Raw genomic sequence first — 18,308 nt, 5'->3', positions numbered from 1 at the left:
CTGCATCTTCCCTCTCCTCTCAATTTCTTTTTGTCTCTATCCAAAATAAATTAAAAAATAAAATAATAAAACACAGGAGAAATAAATGACAAGGTGGTTACTAAACAGAAGGCTAGAACTCTCAGAAGGCTAGAAGTGGACCTACCCTATGACCCTGCAATTCTTCTCCTGGGGATATATCCTAAAAAACCCAATACACCCATCCAGAAAGATTTGTGCATGCCTATGTTCATAGCAGCACAATTTGTAATAGCCAAAACCTGGAAGCAACCCAGGTGTCCAACAACAGATGAGTGACTGAGCAAGTTGTGGTCTATATACACAATGGAATACTACTCAGCTATTAAAAATGGTGAATTTATCTTCTTTACCCCATCCTGGATGAAGCTTGAAGGAATCATGTTAAGTAAGACAAGCCAGAAACAAAAGGATGAATACAGGTTGATGATCCCACTTATATACACAAGTTGAAAAACAAGATTAGAAGGGAAAGCACTAAGCAGAATGTGGACTGGAGTTGGTGTATTGCACCAAAGTAAAAGACTCTGGGGTGGGTTGGGGGGCATGGTTCAGGTCCTGGGATATGATGGTAGAGGAGGACTTAGTGGGAGTTGTAATGTGGAAAACTGAGAAATGTTATGCATGTACAAACAATTGTATTTTATTGTCAATTCTAACTCATTAATCCCCCCTGAAAAAAAAAAAAAACATCAGAGTTATTACCAGCTCTCCTGAATTAATGACAAACTTCAAGTTGGTCTTCTCTAAAATACCAAACTTCTAAGATGAGGTGAAGAAGGTGCTTGGATGGAGCTTGAAGGAATCATGTTAAGAGAGATAAGCGGGAAAGAGAAGGATGAACACAGGATGATCTGACTCATAGACAGAAGCTGAGAAACAAGAACAGAAGGGAAAACACAAAGCAGAATTTGCAGCAAAATGAAGGACTCTGGGTGGGAAGCTTTCAGGTCCTGGTGCATGATGGTGGAGAAGGCTGGGGGTGAGAGTGTTTCACAGAAAAATTTTACACAAGCACCAACAACTGTATATACTACAAACCATTATTTCCCTGATTAAAAAAAGAGAGAAGAGAAAATGCAGTGTATAAACAAATAACCGCCAATCCCTTTTAAGAGTAGAAGCAGAGATTAGATTTAGCTCCAAATCCAGTGTCAGCAAGGACTGAGGGTCACCACAAGAAGACAAGAGGATGCAGACACCTATACTCTAATTAGGGAAAGAGAATGTTCATATGAGAAAAAACACTTTAGGGACCAAATGATGTCACACCCAGTAGAGCATATACATTTCTGTGTGCAAGGACCCAGGTTCAACCCCCCAGTCTTCATCTGCAGAAGGAAATTTCATGAGTGGTGAAGTAGTGTTGCAGGTGCCTCTCTTTCACTTTCTCTTCCCCTCTCTACCTACCCCTTCCCTCTGGATTTCTTTCTATCTAACATTAGTAAATATCTTACAGAAGGAAATGATGTCTGCTGTTACGGGAACTGAAGCTGTAAGTTTGGAGTCTACTAACTTAGAGCTGCTCACACACCTCTAGTAGGATTTCCCATCAGTTCTTGAGGATAGAGGAATAATTCTGGGTGCTAAGAATAACAATATTTGATGACTTTAAACATGACTTATGAGTTGGTACTGAGATTGGTTGAATCAAAGTTTATGGGGGTTGGCTCTGCCATGGGTATTAATTTTTCCCTCAGGTAACTCTAGGACTGAGAACATTTGGGTGGCTATTGTCATTCCTACCTTATAGTAGACTGAGTAAGGTCTAAGGTTACAAAATTTCCAACCTAACCCCAGAACCACTATGTAGACAAAGATTATTCAGTGCCAAAATGCATGCAAATTCTTACTTGTTGAGCCAATTGTGTCTATCAGATTTCCTAGTGCACTTACAGTGTTAACAATACAGCACCTGACGTGTGATAAGTATCTAAAGAATATTGTTGAAGGGGAAAGGTGGTGGGGAACCCAGGTGACTGCAAATGTTACTATGCCCAGGGACTTGGGTTGGAATCCCCCACTTTTCACCTTGGGGGGGGGTGGATACTTCATGAGCCATGAAGTAGATCTGCAGATGTCTATGTTTCTTTTCCTTCCCCCCTTCTATATCTCCCCCCCCAACTCTCAGTTTCTCTCTTAATATCAAATAAACAGAAAGAAAGGAACAAAAAAAAAAAAAAGGAGAAAAAAAAAGACCTCTTGGAGAAGTGGACTGGCAGTGCTTGTATCCAGCATGAAGTCCCAGTATTAACAATAACATATATATTTGTGGCAATAACATATATATTTCAATGAGTGAGTGGATAACAAGGAGCCCTGTCTTTTCCCTGGGAACATCCACAGAATCCCATATAAAAACCGAGGGCCTTTTCTAAGTTAACCTTTTGTCCTCCCACTAATGTCCTGCATTCTGTAAGCATTTATCTGGAATGCCCCTGGGGAAGTTCTATTAGCTTTTTAGCGCCACCTGCTGATGCTTAACGCATGTTGGTTTTTCTAACGTCTGATTGGATGAGATATGAGAATTTCTACTATTGGGAGGCCTCTGAAATCTGATATGAAGAAATTTTGACCCTTCTCCATGAACTAAGAATGGCATATAGCTTCTGCTTTTAAAATACACTTTATTTGCTTTATTTTAATGAGAGCGATAAAGAGAGAAAGAAAGAGAGAGAGAGAGAGAGAGAGAGAGAGAGAGAGAGAGAGAGGCAGAGAAAGACCAGAGCACTGATCAGTTCTGATGGTGAGGGTAATTGAACCTAGGACTTTAGAGCTTCATAACCACTATGAATTCTCCTCCCAATCAGTTACCACTTCTTAATATCCACACTCCCCTCAATTCCAAATGGAGCTTTTTGCAAGCTGCCACAATTAATGTGAAGACAGAGGAAGAGATAAGAAGTCGATGGCTAAGGCTATTCCTTTTCTCTCCAGTCTTCCAATATTAACTTTTTATTTTTTAAATATATTTTATTTATAATATTTTATTTTTAATGAGACAAAAAGGAGGTGTGGAGACCAGAATACTGCTCAGCTCTGCCTTATGGTGATGCAGGGGATTGAACCTGGGACTTTGGAACCTCAGGTATGAAAGTCCTTTTTGCATATGCTATCTCCCCTGCCTTTATTATTTTTTTAACTTTTGATTGAAGTATAGAGTATAAGATGAGGGGCTGGCCAGTGTTTTGAGACTAAGCAGGAAAGACTGGAGTAGAGTGGATGTTGAATGTAATAAATCGTCATAAAGTCTGCAAGCAAATAGAAAGACCTAAAGAAGACACCATAAAGTACCTAGTCAAGTATTTACTCCTTTGGCCTAGAACCATTGCTCTCCTACCCCCTATGCCACTTCTCTCAATCACTTTAAGTCTAACTTCATTAGATAAAGTAAGGACTACAAAAGCTGGATAAGGGCAAGAGACTAGTACACTTTACTGAGGGTCTTTTGGTCAATACCAGGTCACCCCATCATCTGAGGCTCTAGTTAGGGAATCTTTGGATTCCTACAAAGATATAATGGGCTTAGACTTCTGCTGTTTCTCTCTCTCCACCATCATGGCTCCATCATGAATGTAATCATAAGCCCTTTTGTGGACTTCTCCAGGGTCTTACCCTCACTATTGAGCAGCAATGGTAGGGACTGCCTCATTCTCCAAAGGGAGGCTTGGTCATCTTACTACTCTGCCTCTCGAGGAAGACTGGTCCTGAAATGAGTGCAGCCTAGGATGTTACATGATGTGACCATAGACTGTGAGCTCAGACTGAAAGGGACTCAGAGGTTACACAGGGACTCCTGTGCTAAACACGAATAGATACGGGTCCTAAGTCAGATCGATGGGGTTAAGAGTATTAATATACTTTCCTCATATTTGGGAGCTGCTGCTCTCTGCTCTGAGGCAGCTTTCTAGCCCTATTCTCACCTCTGATACCATCTTTCTAGACAAATATTTAGTCCACCTGCATGTTAGCTATTGGGCTCAGGCAATAATTACTAAAGTCATGGCCACATGGAATACACCTAAAATAGGCTTCCTAGCTTCCTTCCACACGAAGACCCCTAGATTCATTTGCTCTGTTCCTATCTTTGGGTTCTTGTTTATTGAAGAATTTTCTTTATATATTACTACCTTTTAGCCACCAAGTTTCAGATGCTACTGTGACACCATCCCCAGGCAGAGGAACTCACCAATGTGTCCTGGAATCTCACCTCTCCAGATCCCTACCCCACTAGGGAAAGGTAGAAACAGGCTGGGGGTATGGATCGATGGATCGACCTGCCAACACCCATGTCCAGCAGAGAAGCAATTACAGAATCTAGAAAGCCCACTTTCTGCACCCCATAAAATTTTTTGGTCCATACTCCCAGAGGGATAAAGAAGAGGGAAACTTCCAGTGGAGGGGATGGGACATGGAACTCTGGTGGTGGGAACAGTGTGGAACTGTACCCCTGTTACCTTACAATTTTGTTAATCATTATTAAATCACTAATATATATATTTAAAGTGTCTTTAGTGTCTCCCTTGCCCCTGTGCCAGGAATGGCTTTCCTATCAGCTGCTTGCCTAGGAAAGCAGCCTGGGGTCATTCTGGAGTTTTCAGCTCAGTCTGCAGAGTCCCTCCATCTTCAGTCCTTATCATCACAAGAGCTGCCACACACAGCAGCCATGGTCATGCCTGAGAGCCAAATAACACATCTGTGCTTCAATGACCCCCCCACACAGAGGACTTGCCAACCCCCCCCCCCCCCAGCTCCCTTCCTCTTAGAACTTGCCAGTAAGACTTCTGCTCCAGCCCTGCTTTAGAGGATGGATGATTACTCTTCAATTTCATTCCAGCTGAGCTTGGGCTCATTCACTGTGGAGTAGGTCTTACTCAGGAAAACTACTGAGAATATTTTCATTTCTTTCTTTCCTTTCTTTCTTTCTTTCTTTCTTTCTTTCTTTCTTTCTTTCTTTCTTTTCTTTCTTTCTTTCTTTCTTTCTTCCTTTCTTCTCGGTGCCTGCACTAAAAATCCACTGCTCCTATACTCCTGTGACTCTTTATTTATTTATTTTGGATAGGAAAGAGAGAAATTAAGAGGGGAGGGGAAGATAGACACCTGCAGACTTGCTTCACCGCTTGTGAGGCCACCCTCCTGCAGGTGGGGAGCTGGGTGCTTGAACTGGGATCCTTGCGTGGGTCCTTACACTTTGTGCCCTTAGCCTACTGTGGTACCACCAGCCCCCCCCCCCCCCACTTTCAGTTTCAAGAAGGCTTTCATCATCTTCTCAAAATCTGTATGTTTTGTTTTCCTTTTACTGGAGGGAGGAGCAGGAGTTCTGCAGATCAAATGTTATTTAGAATAAAATAAGTTAGAGTGGAAATGACTTTAGAATTATCTAAACCTGGGTTAAATTTTCTTTCCCTCATTTGTTTTTCTGAAATGCAATAAATGGAGAAAGAAAAACAAACAAACAAACTCGGACTGGGTTTGGTGTATTGCACCAAAACAAAGGACTCTGGGAAAGGAAGGCAGGGCGGGAGTGGTGCGGGATGGTGGAAAAGCACCTAAACTGGGTGTTGAGCGTGTGTCGCAGACATCTGTCATGGTAAGCTGAGAAATTTTACTCATGTTTCAGCAACTGTACTGTAAACCATTATCCCCTTTCCCAATAACATGATAAAAAGAAAAAAAACCCTCCAGTGCTATCCCCCTGGGGGGGAGGGGGGAAGACCTAGGAGTTAGTTTCCAGTCCTTATCTCTCCCATGCAATTCCAGGACAGCATACTCTGTCACCAAAACTCTGTAGAGTGATTAGTTCTCAAGGAGACTGAATGCATCAGGCAGGCCAACAGCTAAGGAAGAAATTAGCCAGAGAGTGTCTTTAATTGTGTTTACAAAAGATAGAACTTTGCACTTATTCTGTTTTGTTGTTGTTGTTGTTGTTGTTTTTTATACTTGTCAGACTTTGCTTTGGTCCTTTAACTGAAACCCTCACCTGAGGACTGGGGTCTGGAGACTGGGGGCTGGGGGCTGGGGGGCATAACATAATGGTTATGCAGACAACTTTCCTGTCTGAGGATCTGAGGTTCCACGTTCAATCCCAAGGACTACTATAAACCAAAGCTGAGCATTGCTCTGGTCTCTTTTTCTCTGTATATCTCCCTCAGTATCTCTTTTATTAAAGTGGGCTACATGGTGGCACATCTGGTTGAGTGCACAGGTTATAATGCACAAGGTCCTGGGTTCAAGCCCATGGTCCCCACCTGCAGAAGGAAAGCTTTGCAAATGGTGAAGCAGTGCTGCAGGTGTCTCTCTAGTTCTCTCCCTCTCTATCACCCGCTTCCCTCTCAATTTCTGGCTGTTTCTATTCAATAAATAAATAAATAAATGCAATAAAAATTTTTAAAAAATTATTTTGAAAAAGCCTCACCTTAGTGACTCAGTACTTGATGGTGTAATGAGAGACCTGGAAAGAAAGAAAAAAATTGTCTCAGCCTGACTTTGTCATTTCCCCTTCTAGCTTTGTTTCACAGGACTGTTTTGAAGATGGGCAAATGAATAAGAAGTGGAAAAGCCCTGACTCAGACATGCTAGAGTAAGGGGGATTTATTTTCTTCACTTTAATATAATAACCCCCCTCTGGGTCTGAGTTCGCATCATCATTTTCCCTAGGCTCCTCCGTGACGGCTGCCATCCCTCTGTAGAGATTGATGACTCCTTTACTCTAAATAACCCAGACCAAAGCATTCATCAAGGATTCTTCAAAATTTCCTCGATTTAGAATTTCTCCCCAGCCTTGGAATTCAAGAGCTGTGGAATTCAGAAAGCCTTAACAGATGAGAATCTGTTTCTGAAGAGAGTTAAGACAGGTAATGTTTTGTAATTCTCCCAGCACTGGGATAGAGCATGTAAAATATTCCACTGTGCTTTGAAGTTTTTCCTCAGCAGGCGGAGAAGAAGGTGGTTTATAGCTCCGCTAATATTGTGAGGATCTGATGCTGGACTTGGCCTCTTTTTTCCTACCAATGAGATTTCAGCAGATAGAGCACCTTATATGTTTAGAAGAGGAAGACTCAGGGGGCCGGGCCGTAGCTCAGTGGGCTAAGTGCACATGGCACAAAGTGAAAGGACTGGCATTAGGACCCCAGTTTGAGCCTCCGGTTCCCCACCTGCAGGTAGTAAAGCAGATCTGCATGTGCCTATCTTTCTCTCCCTATCCAACAACAATCACAGCAATAACAACAACAATGATAAAACAACAAGGGCAACAAAGGGAAAAAAAATGGCCTCCAGGGGCAGTGGATTTGTAGTGCAGGCACTGAGCCCCAGCAAAAACCCTGGAGGCAAGAGAGAGAGAGAGAGAGAGAGAGAGAGAGAGAGAGAGAGGGAGAGAGGGAGACTCCTATCATTATAATACCTTCCCAGCAGTAATAAGCAATCCACCACTTTTGAGTGAGCCATGAGTTGAGTGGAAATGAACTTGTGTGACGAACATCTCCAGAGTGCATACATAACCATGACCCAGTGTGGCCAGCTATTCCTTTCCTGATTGAATGAAAAGTGCCCCTTGGAGACTGAACCATGGCCTCCTCACTGGCCCTCAGGGAGTTCTCAGGGAGTCAGCCTGTAGACTTGTAGACTTGCTTCCTTTATTGTCTCCCTGACTTTGGAGCATAAGCCCCCATAGACCTTCTGTGGAGATTTTCCTTTTTTTTTTTTCAGAGACAGATGAAATGGAAGGTTTATTTTTTTTAAAGGTCAGCCCGCCCCCACTTTCTTCCTCTCCCTGCCCCAAATTCTTTTGATGCTATCTTCCTTTTTGAGTGTGACTCTGTGGCTGGCATTTGTCTTGCACGTAAAATCAGGTCCCCGAGTCATGTGGTCGTTTGAGAACTATAAAGGAAGAGCAATCCTTCAGGATTCTCTCTGAAGGAATCTGGTATTTGGCATTCACACAGCAGACTTGGATTCCTCTGAGAAGGGGGTCACATGGAGAAACACAAGCGAGGCTGCTGACTGCTGTGCATGGAGAGTCCTAGCTGCCTGAGTGCAGTGGAGTCCAGGGCTTAATGTGCTGGAGAGACTGAAGCAGGCCTCAGAAGCTCAACTCATGTGTCAGACTTCCTTCTTTCTTCTCTTTCTTTCTTTCTTTCTTTCTTTCTTTCTTTCTTTCTTTCTTTCTTTCTTTCTTTCAGACTCATACTTTTTTTTTTAAATAATAAAAGGCATTTACTCCTTCCACATGATAAAGTAGAAGTTCCCTAATATATGTATGTGTGTATATAAATATATTTTAGATGATATAGTATAGATGATAAGATATTTTAATATAGTCTATGACCCATATGCTGTTTAATACTTGACAAATACTTTTAAAAAATTTTAAATATTTATTTATTTATTCCCTTTTGTTGGACTTGTTTTATTGTTGTAGTAATTATTATTGATGTCATTGTTGTTGGATAGGACAGAGAGAAATGAAGAAAGGAGGGGAGGACAGAGAGGGGGAGAGAAAGACAGACACCTGCAGACCTGCTTCACCACCTGTGAAGCAACTCCCCTACAGGTGGGGAGCAGGGCCTTGAACCGGGATCCTTATGCCGGTTCTTGCGCTTCACACTTAACCCACTGTGCTACTGCCTGACTCCCATATATTTGACAAATATTAAGTGTCTGTAATCCTTGCAATAAACTCCAGGAGAAAGTTGCTACTAACATTTCCCTCTCATACATGAGAACAGAGGGGTACGGAAAGGTACAGGAAATCGAACTTCATTTCTGTTAACTGTTTATACGAATGTGCTGTGTTTTATTTTCAGTTATTTAATAACTATGCACAGTGCACCTGCTGTGTGCCACTTGCAAAGGCAGTTCTGGGGGCAGAGTGCGGCAAAGGCAGCCATGTTGAAAGACATGCACTGTTGGAGGATCTTGTTTCTTGTTGGGGATAAACAACAAACCTTCTGCTACCTGACTGTTAAAGGTTAAGTTGAGAGAAACCAGGTTTCTAGAAGAGTGCTAAAGAATCTGATCTGTACAGCCACTTTTCTTGCCTACTTCTCCCACCCCATCACAGCTATCAGTCACCATGTAGGGATGACTTTACCCTTGAGCCATCTCTTGAATCTGAACACTCTTCTCCATAGCCATTGCTGCCATTGTGTGCTGTCCAAAGCTCTGTAGTGTCCTCCTGACAAGAATGTGACTCTTCTTTTTTTAAAAAGATCTATGTATTAACTTATTTTATATGTCATAGGGGATGAAAGAGAGAGAGAGAGAGAGAGAGAATGGAGGAGAAAAAAGAGTCAGAGCATCACTCAGATATATGGGACTCCAAGGATAAAAACAGGAGCTTCAGGAATTCATGTTCTGTGCTCTACCAGTTGAATTATTTGCCTGGTGTCATTAAAAAAAAAAACAAAAAAACAGAGAACTGCTCAGCTCTAGCTTATGGTGGTGTGGGAGGTGGGGGTGGGGTGGGGCATGTTGAATCTGGGACTTTGGCGCCTCAGGCTTGAGAGTCTCTTTGCATAACCATTATGCTATCTACCTCACCCTCATCCCTCTTTTTTTTCTTTTTCTTTTTAATTTTATTTATTTATTAATGAATAGAAACAGAAATTGAGAGGGGAAGTAGATATAGAAAGGGAGAAAGACAGAGAAAGACATCTGCACCCCTGTTCACCACCCATGTAGCTTTTCCCCTGTAGGGGTTTGAACCCTGGTCATTATGCGCTGTAGTGTGTGTGCTTAACCAGGTGTGCCACCTCCTGACCCCCTCATCTCTCTTGATATCATTATAAAATCCACTGTTCTTCCAACAATGTGTGTCAAGTGAGCAGCTGGATATCAATACACAACTGAGAGCTACATCTGATAGAAAGGAGAAAAAGCAATTTCCACTGAACTCAGACAGGAAAACTAGAAGACTGTGGCATTTTTAGGGTAGATAATGGGTGGTTTTCAGTGAAAGAGTGGTTAGAGGTTAAGGTGAAATATAAAACAGTCCTGGGTGACTTTAGCAGAGACATTTCACTGGAGTCTTGTGGGTGGAAGTAAAGTGGATGTAAACTGAGAGGAGGAAAGAAATAGAGTATTTTTTACTGTATACGAAAGAGTAATTGAGTCATAGCTAGAGGGGGAAGTTGGGTGAGGAATTTGGCTTTGTGTTTTGTTCTTACAATGGGAGATTTTATAGTATATATGTGTCTTGATGGGAATGATTCAATAACAAGCAAGAGACTGAAAATGTGACAAAGAAGAGGAATCTGTACAAGGATGCTGGACCAGATTCTGGGGTTCCAGAAGGCAGACAAACTATGGCTAGGGACTCCGCTTCCTCCAGAGAAATACAAGTGGAAATGAGTAAGAGAGAGAAAGGCAGTTCATAGATTTGGTGGGCTGACAGATGATAAATTCTTATCTGGTATTTTTTTTTTCTCCCATTGTAAAGAACATTTAAAGTCCTGTCTGGTTAATATTTGAAGAAGGCTTTAGGAGAGAGAATGCAGTACATATAATATAATCATTATGAGACTAGAGTAGCTAATTTGGGAGGGTATTGAGTCTTTGGTGTTGTGACTAAATAAAAAATAAAAGGACTTGGCTGAGGCCATAAAAGACTTGGCACAGCTGAGAGCCAGTTTAAATAATCAAAAGCTTTATTAGATAGTACAGTAGTGTGGGATGTTATATTTTAGGTATGGCAAAATAAGCAATTATCAGCAGGGGTAAAGATAAGCTAGTTTCATAAGTCCATGAATTAGTTACCACTAATTTTTTGTTCAGCCCCACAAAATAAACAATTATCCACAGAGGTATAGGTTACTCATTATGGATGTAGAGAAGTCTAGAGTTTACTAGCTAGCTGAGTCACATATGTTCAGTTCCTCTGGTCAGGAGCAACATGGTGGGTCTTGGTCAACCTCAACCAGGATCCATGTGAACAGGAGAAGAAGCAGGGGCCAAAAAAGAGGGACTTCTGGCTGCCTGTGTTTAAATCCGCTCAATCCACCCACAATCCCTTCTGCCTTTGCACAGATCACAGTATGCTCTGTAGGCAGGTTGACATCAACTACGTGTTGTGTCCATCTTTCTATGGTCATTCAGTATACTGTGTCACAGCACTTTGGTTCAGGCTTTTCCCTCCTTCCTTCCTCCCTCCCTCCCTTCCTTCCTTCCTTCCTTCCTTCCTTCCTTCCTTCCTTCCTTCCTTCCTTCCTTCCTCTCTCTCTCTCTTCTTTCTTTCTTCCTCTCTCTTTCCTCTTTTCTTCCTTCATTCCTTTCTTCTTCTTTTTTAAATGTGAATCGACAGTGAAACTGGTCAGCTAGATTGTGTGTGTGTGTGTGTCTGTGTACACTTGGTAACATTCTGTTTTGAAATGCAGGTATAGATTAAATGAACTCTACCAGGCTTTCGTCCAGCATGTGTAACCAAAGGGAGCTCTGTAAAGGAGCAGAGGAAATACTTTAAGATGTGATGATAAATGATTATTGATCATCTGATCTAAATAAATCAGAGGAAAAATAAAGGAGGAACAGTTTCCTGGGCTGGGAGTGGATGCAGTAGTAGAACACAGAGCAGGGCTTGCAAGGTTGAGATCCCAAGTTTACTTTGCTGCTCAGCATAGACCTGAGTGACACTCTGGTTTACTCTCCCTATCATCCATCCATGTCTGTCTGTCTGTCTGTCTGTCTATTTCACACTTTCATGTGTAAATGCATACATAATTTATCTGCAAGCTCTGACCAGTGGATAAAGAAGATGTAGTGGTGATTACAGAAATCAACTAGGTTAGAGAGCTCTGTTAGGCAGTCGCAGCTGGGAGAGGTGGTGTGGGTTAGAGACATGGTTTTCTGAAACATCCTGGTGCTGTCTGCAGCCATGACAAGACAGTCCATGAGAATGAGACTGACTACAAGAGAGTGTAGGAAAAATCTACTGGAGATGAGGTGATTAAGGATTTGAAATATCATGGGGCCGAGTGGAGGTGCACCTGGTTGAGCGCACATGTAACAATGCTCAAGGACCCAAGTTCAAGCCCCACCACCACGCTCCCCGTAGGGGGTAAGCTTTGCTAGTTGTGAAGCAGTGTTGCAGTGTCTTTCTTTCTCTCTCCTTCTCTATCTCCCCTTATCCTCTCAGTTTCTGGCTGTCTTTATCCAATAAGTAAAGATAATAAAAAGATTTTAAAAAGAAATGATTTATATAAAAAAAGAAAATTCAGAGTCTGAGGTCCCCTTATTTTACTATCTGTCCGTGTTTTGTGGTTGCCAGCTCATCTTTCCCACAAGCATGCTATTTTCTTTCTTTTTTTTAAGACTTAAAAAAATATTTATTTATTCCCTTTTGTTGCCTTTGTTTTATTGTTGTAGTTATTGATGTTGTTGTTGTTGGATAGGACAGAGAGAAATGGAGAGAGGAGGGGAAGACAGAGGGAGAGAGAAGGACACATGCAGACCTGCTTCACAGCCTGTGAAGGGACTCCCCTGCAGGTGGGGAGCCATGGACTCAAACCGGGATCCTTACTTTGGTCCTTGCACTTTGTGCCACCTGCACCACGGCCTGACTCCTGTTAGCATGGTATTTTCTAAAGGAAGAGACTACATTTGTCTTGTCACTCCTTTGTCCCTAGAGCCCCACACAGTACCTGACTCACATAAATACTCAACAGGTATTTGCAGGATGAACAAACACATTCATTCTTTAAAAAAAAAAAAAAGGAAAAGTGACTTCTGATTTGAGAGTCATACCCTGGGACACCGCTGTCTGGACTCCTCATGGGCCACTTTCTGTGAGTTGCCTTATGGGTAATGACATTTTCTGCTGCTGTGGATGTAGCAAGGGGCACTGCTGCTTCATTCTCTCTGGCACTTAATGCAGGAGGGGTCTACTGAGCATGTAATTCACTGTCTGATGCGCTGTTCCCTTCATTACGACCCACAGGGGATTTTTTTTTTTCTTCTAGAATTTCGTTGCTGGGCAGATCTGTAGTCACGTGAACTGACACTGTGTGAGTCTCATAAGCAAATGTGCTTTCCCCTGGGCACCCAGGTTGGTGGCTCAGACCTACCTTTAGCCACAAGGCAGAAAATATAATGCCCACATTTCTTAGAAACGTGTTGACCTTTTGTTTTCATTATTGTTTTTGGAGATTCCTTCATGTGCTCCTTTTTTTTTTTTTCCTCTGCCAGAGTCCTTAACTATTGAATATTTAAGTGGATTTTCCTAAATTAGGACCATTTCTCTCTCTCTCTCTTTTTAAAAATATTTATTTATTTATTTATTCCTTTTGTTGCCTTTGTTTTATAGTTGTAGTTATTATTGTTGTCATCATTGTTGGATAGGACAGAGAGAAATGGAGAGAGGAGGGGGAAGACAGAGAGGGGGAGAGAAAGATAGACACCTGCAGACCTGCTTCACTGCCTCTGAAGCGACTCCCCTGCAGGTGGGGAGCCAGGGTTCAAACTGGCATCCTTACATTGGTCCCTGCATTTTGCTCCACCTGCACTTAATCCGCTGCGCTGCAGCCTGACTCCCAGACCGTTTTTTCTCTTGACTACTACAACTGGGGCAAACCTCCAGTGATGAAGGGAAAAAAGCAAACCTGTTAGCTGATAGATTCTGACACAGAAATTTCAGATTACCACTATTTTTAGGGGCTATATGTTTTATGAGGATTTATTGAGCTACTGCTGAGTTCAACTTAGAATTCTACAACCCACATGCTAAGTATGTCACTTGCTTTAAACTTAATACCAGGCATAAAATTGCTTGCAAAAAAATAAAAGCGTTTTTGAGTATTTCTCAGTTTCATCAAAGGTTCTCCCTCTGAGCATTTGTTAATTAAATTAATAATTTATGTAAAAGTTTAGTATATATTTGTATAATGAAGTAGGGGTTAAGCACATACACAGCAATGCTCAAGGTCCCAAGTTCAAGCTGTCCCCACCTGCAGGGGGAAAGCTTCATGAGTGGTGAAGCAGGACTGCAGGTGTCTTTTTGTTTCTCTCTCTCTCTCTCTCTATCTCTCCTTCCCCTCTCAATTTCTCTCTATCTCTATCCAATAATAAATAAATATTAAGAAGAAAAAAATTCTATTTGTATAATGAAGTAATTAAAGAATTATAAAATTAACTAAAAGCTGAGTCTGGGAGTCATACAAGAAAAGTAAATAGTGATTAGTCAACAATTTGTCTTGCTTTATATCTTAACTCTTTTTCAACCACTGGGTTCCAGATGATACCATGATGAAAACCTGACTCCCCTGGGTAGATGACCCCACCATGCGTCCTGGAGCTCCACCTTCCCAGATCCTTGCCCCACTAGGGAAAGAGAGATATAGGCTGGGAGTATGGATTGACTTGCCAATGCCCATGTTTAGTGGAATAGCAGTTACAGAAGCCAGACCTTCCACCTTTTGCACCCCACAGTAATCTTGGGTCCATACTCCCAGAGGGATAAAGAAAAGGGAAGATATCAAGGGAGGGGATTGGATATGGAGCTCTGGGGGTGGGCATTTTGTGGAGATGTACCCCTATTATCCTATAGTCTTGTCAATATTTCCATTTTATAAACAAACATTTTAAAAAAGAAACGTAAGTATATTAGCAAAGATCAAGAAGACAGACAGGGAAAGAGGCCAGTGGAGAATAAGAAGAATGAATGGGAATGAGAAGACAGGTGAAATTTGAAAGGACTAACCACATAGGGATGCAAGACACAATCTGTCTGTTGCCAAGAAAACGCAGGGAAAGGCAAAAGAACATGTAACATCTGTGAGTTCTGCAATATATAAAACTGGGGAGTTAGTACATAAACTAAATAGTCTCATTATGGGGAAATTTATTCCCAAACATTAGTTGAGATATTTTTAAAAAATATTTATTTATTTCCTTTTTGTTGCCCTTTTGTTGTTGTTGTTGTAGTTACTATTGCTGTTGATGTCGTTTGCTGTTGGATAAGAAATTGAAAGAAATCGAGGGAGAAGGGGAAGATAGAGAGGGGGAGAGAAAGATAGACATCTTCAGACCTGCTTCACCGCCTGTGAAGGGACTCTCCTGCAGGTGGAGAGCCAGGGGCTCAAACCGGGATCCTTACACTGGTCCTTGTGCTTTGCACCACACGTGCTTAACTGGCTGTGCTACCGCCCGACTCCCTAGTTGAGATATTTTAAGGTGTAGTATGAAGTTTTTTTTTTTTTTCTGCAGATACAATCACAAATTTCTTAAGAACAGACAGCGTGTGATCTATGAGTTTAGCTCAGCAAAGAAGTGCTAGTGTGTCTAAACCAGATCACTTTGGTGCTGGACTATGATGTGTTTCTTTATCTAAAGTTTGATCATTAGTTTCATTAAGTGCTGTGTAGGAGAAGAATGAAATTGTTAATTGTGTCTGCCATGCAATCGATGAATAAGTAAAGAGACTAGATAAAAAATTTAGCAGTAATTGTACAAGTATTCCAGTAGATTGTAACTTATATTGGCACAGTGGCTTGTGCATATTTTTGCAAGCTGTCTCATATCCTTTCTTCACAGAAATAGGGGTTATTCGTTACAAGATGTAAAACCAGACTACATAAAGTTGTATTTTCTCTACTGGATTAAAAGTAATGGCTTAGAGGAATGGGTTGCTCTCCATTAGTATTACTGGTAGTACTGACAATCCTTCATTGAGTACTAAACATTTGTTGTGCCTTAGTCATCTAATTCTCTTTTCAACTAGATGATAAGTACAATCACTATTCCTATTTGTGCACCCAGTAAACAGTAATTGAGTTCGTAATATGTGCTGGCAATTTCTAAGAGTTAGACGAAGACCTTGCTCTCTTCCTTACAGCAGATATAGTCAGCAAGATGTCTAGCAGAAGACTGAGAGTAATCATGCTGGCAGAAGGTGAAGGGAGGCAAGGAGGATCCACAGAGCCAAGAGGTACCATTTTAGACACAGTGGTCTGGGAGCCAAACCCCCTCCACCAATCTCCCACCTCCCTCCCTACCCCCCCCCCCACAAGAAGCTGCCACCTGTGTCATTGTGGGATATTTTAACAAATATTTAATTAATTTATTCATTTATTGGATAGAGTTAGAGAAAAATTGAGATGGAGACAGAGTGAGTGAGAGATGTCTGCAACACTGCTTCACTGCTCACAATATTTCCCCCTGCAGGTGGGGACTGGGGGCTTGAACTTGGATCCTTGTACATGGTAATGTGTCTGTTTCACAACTCAGCTCCTTAATGTGGGAAATTTTATAAGAGGCTAAGTAAATAGAAAAGGCTAAGTAACTTGCCAAACATCTTTAGAAATGACAGGGCTGGAATTTAAGCCTAAGAAACATCAAGCTCTAGAACATTTGGATTTATTAAAGTTTCTAAAATTATTTATTTATTTATTGGGTAGAGACAGAAAGAAATCAATAAGAAAGGAGAAGAGAGAAAAGGAGGGGGAGTACTATTCACTCCTGAAGCTTTCATGTAGTGGTGGGTAGAGAGATTGAACTTCGGTCCCTGTGCATTGTAACATGTTTACCTTTCCAGGTGGCCATTACCTGACTCTTGAATCGTTGGCTTTAGCCATTCTGATTAAAGCCTCTGGGTTCTGGGCTCAATCCACTGCAGGCCCAGAGGGCAGTTTTGGATGCAGTCTCAATTCCTGGAATGCCCACTTTCAAAGTCAGGACATGTTACTCATGAATGGTCACTGCAGTGCAGTGAGGCTGCAACCTCATGGCAAAAGGATACCCTTGTCTTCAATAAAACCAGATGTGTAAAATAGCTGGGGAACAGTTTTCTGTGGAAAATAGTAGACAGGGCAATCTGGGAACTGTACTGTGAAGTGCCAGCACTTCTAACATATTACTCCACCGTGCACCTGCAGAATGTTATCAATGCTTAAGGTTAATTCACAGTGTGTCCTTAGCTCCAGTCCTACACGATTAAGATGATAGCAGTGGAACTGTATGTGTCCCCTTTAATCTCCTCTCATTTATTTTCCCTGCCATGCTGGCCACAGCTGTGCAGAAATCTAAAAGCTGTTCTGGCCATATGTCCCAGCCCATCTTGGTTCAACTAGAATTCCTGTAGCTTTTTCTTCCTTCCCTTGATCCCTTCCCACTGGGGTATCTAGTAGTCTCTGGACTATGGTACTGTGTGAATGGACTCAGTTTAATCCAGTCTAGAAAGAAAAAGAATGATGTCATGCTTGTTCACAAGGAGGAAGGAAAACTTGTGATCAAGAGGTGCCTGGATCTGAAATTCAGAATAAACCCTGACCCCAGGATATGGAAACTATCCATCTGCAATTTGGTGTAGATTTTGAGTAAATGTTTGAAGTGTTTGTAGCCATCACTGTTCGACTCAGAAGAATAGTAACTTGTTTGCTTGCTTGTACTTGTAACCTGAACAGTGTCACTTAGTTGCCTTAGAACACACAGAAAGCACCTGGTCCTATTGGAAATACAGATGTGATATGTCCAGTGCATTTTCAGTGTTAAAAGATGGTGCAGAAAAGGCACAACTGGGGAGATGTGAGGGAAACAAAAAGGGACTGTTGGGGGAATCCAGCTTCAAAGAGAAAGTTTGTTGAGTTGAACTCTGGAGGTTAAATAAAATTGACTAAAGGGGGAGAAAGATGAATGGTATTCTGATGTGGAGGAGAAGCATGTCCAAGGACACCGACTTGAAAATGACCTGTTTTGCTCTGGAAAGAGGAGGGTACATGAAGGCATCACTGAAAAAACCGGGGAGGGAAGATTGGAGAGAAGCACAGCCAAAGGAAGGACCTTCTGTTCCCAGTCAGAGATCTGTACCTTTCCCCACCTGCTAGATGGAACCATGGATTTTTAGAGCAGGAGATATCATTGAGTCAATAAATGGCATGAGACTCTAAGGGATTTGCTTAAACTAGGTATCTGAACATAGAAGGGGACACAAGGGTTACTGTCAGATGGATACCTCTTGCGGATATAGTCACTTTGGTTGAGTGGCTGATAGTATTTATCTACATAAACATTCTGTGGTTGTGTGCAAATGATGGACAATGTGTTGCAGGGGCTCTGAAGTCTTACAGCCATGAGCAGTTGGGTCTATCAGGGAGTTTACTGCACAACATTAAGATTAATGCTTTGGACACTCACCCCCGCTATGCAGGTGGGAGTAGAAATTGAACTGCTCTTCTGAAAGGCTGTTTGGCAATATACATCAAAACAACCAATAAACTCTGAATAGCTCCGACCTCAGATTCCTTTTGAAAGAATTTGTCTTAAGGGAAAGGCTAGATGTATATCTAGATTATCTTCATTCACTG

This window comes from Erinaceus europaeus, chromosome 16 (genome assembly GCF_950295315.1).
Source record: "Erinaceus europaeus chromosome 16, mEriEur2.1, whole genome shotgun sequence".
Classification (NCBI taxonomy): Eukaryota; Metazoa; Chordata; class Mammalia; order Eulipotyphla; family Erinaceidae; genus Erinaceus; species Erinaceus europaeus.
The sequence above is the reverse complement of the archived record's forward strand: the minus strand, read 5'-3'. Positions refer to the sequence as shown.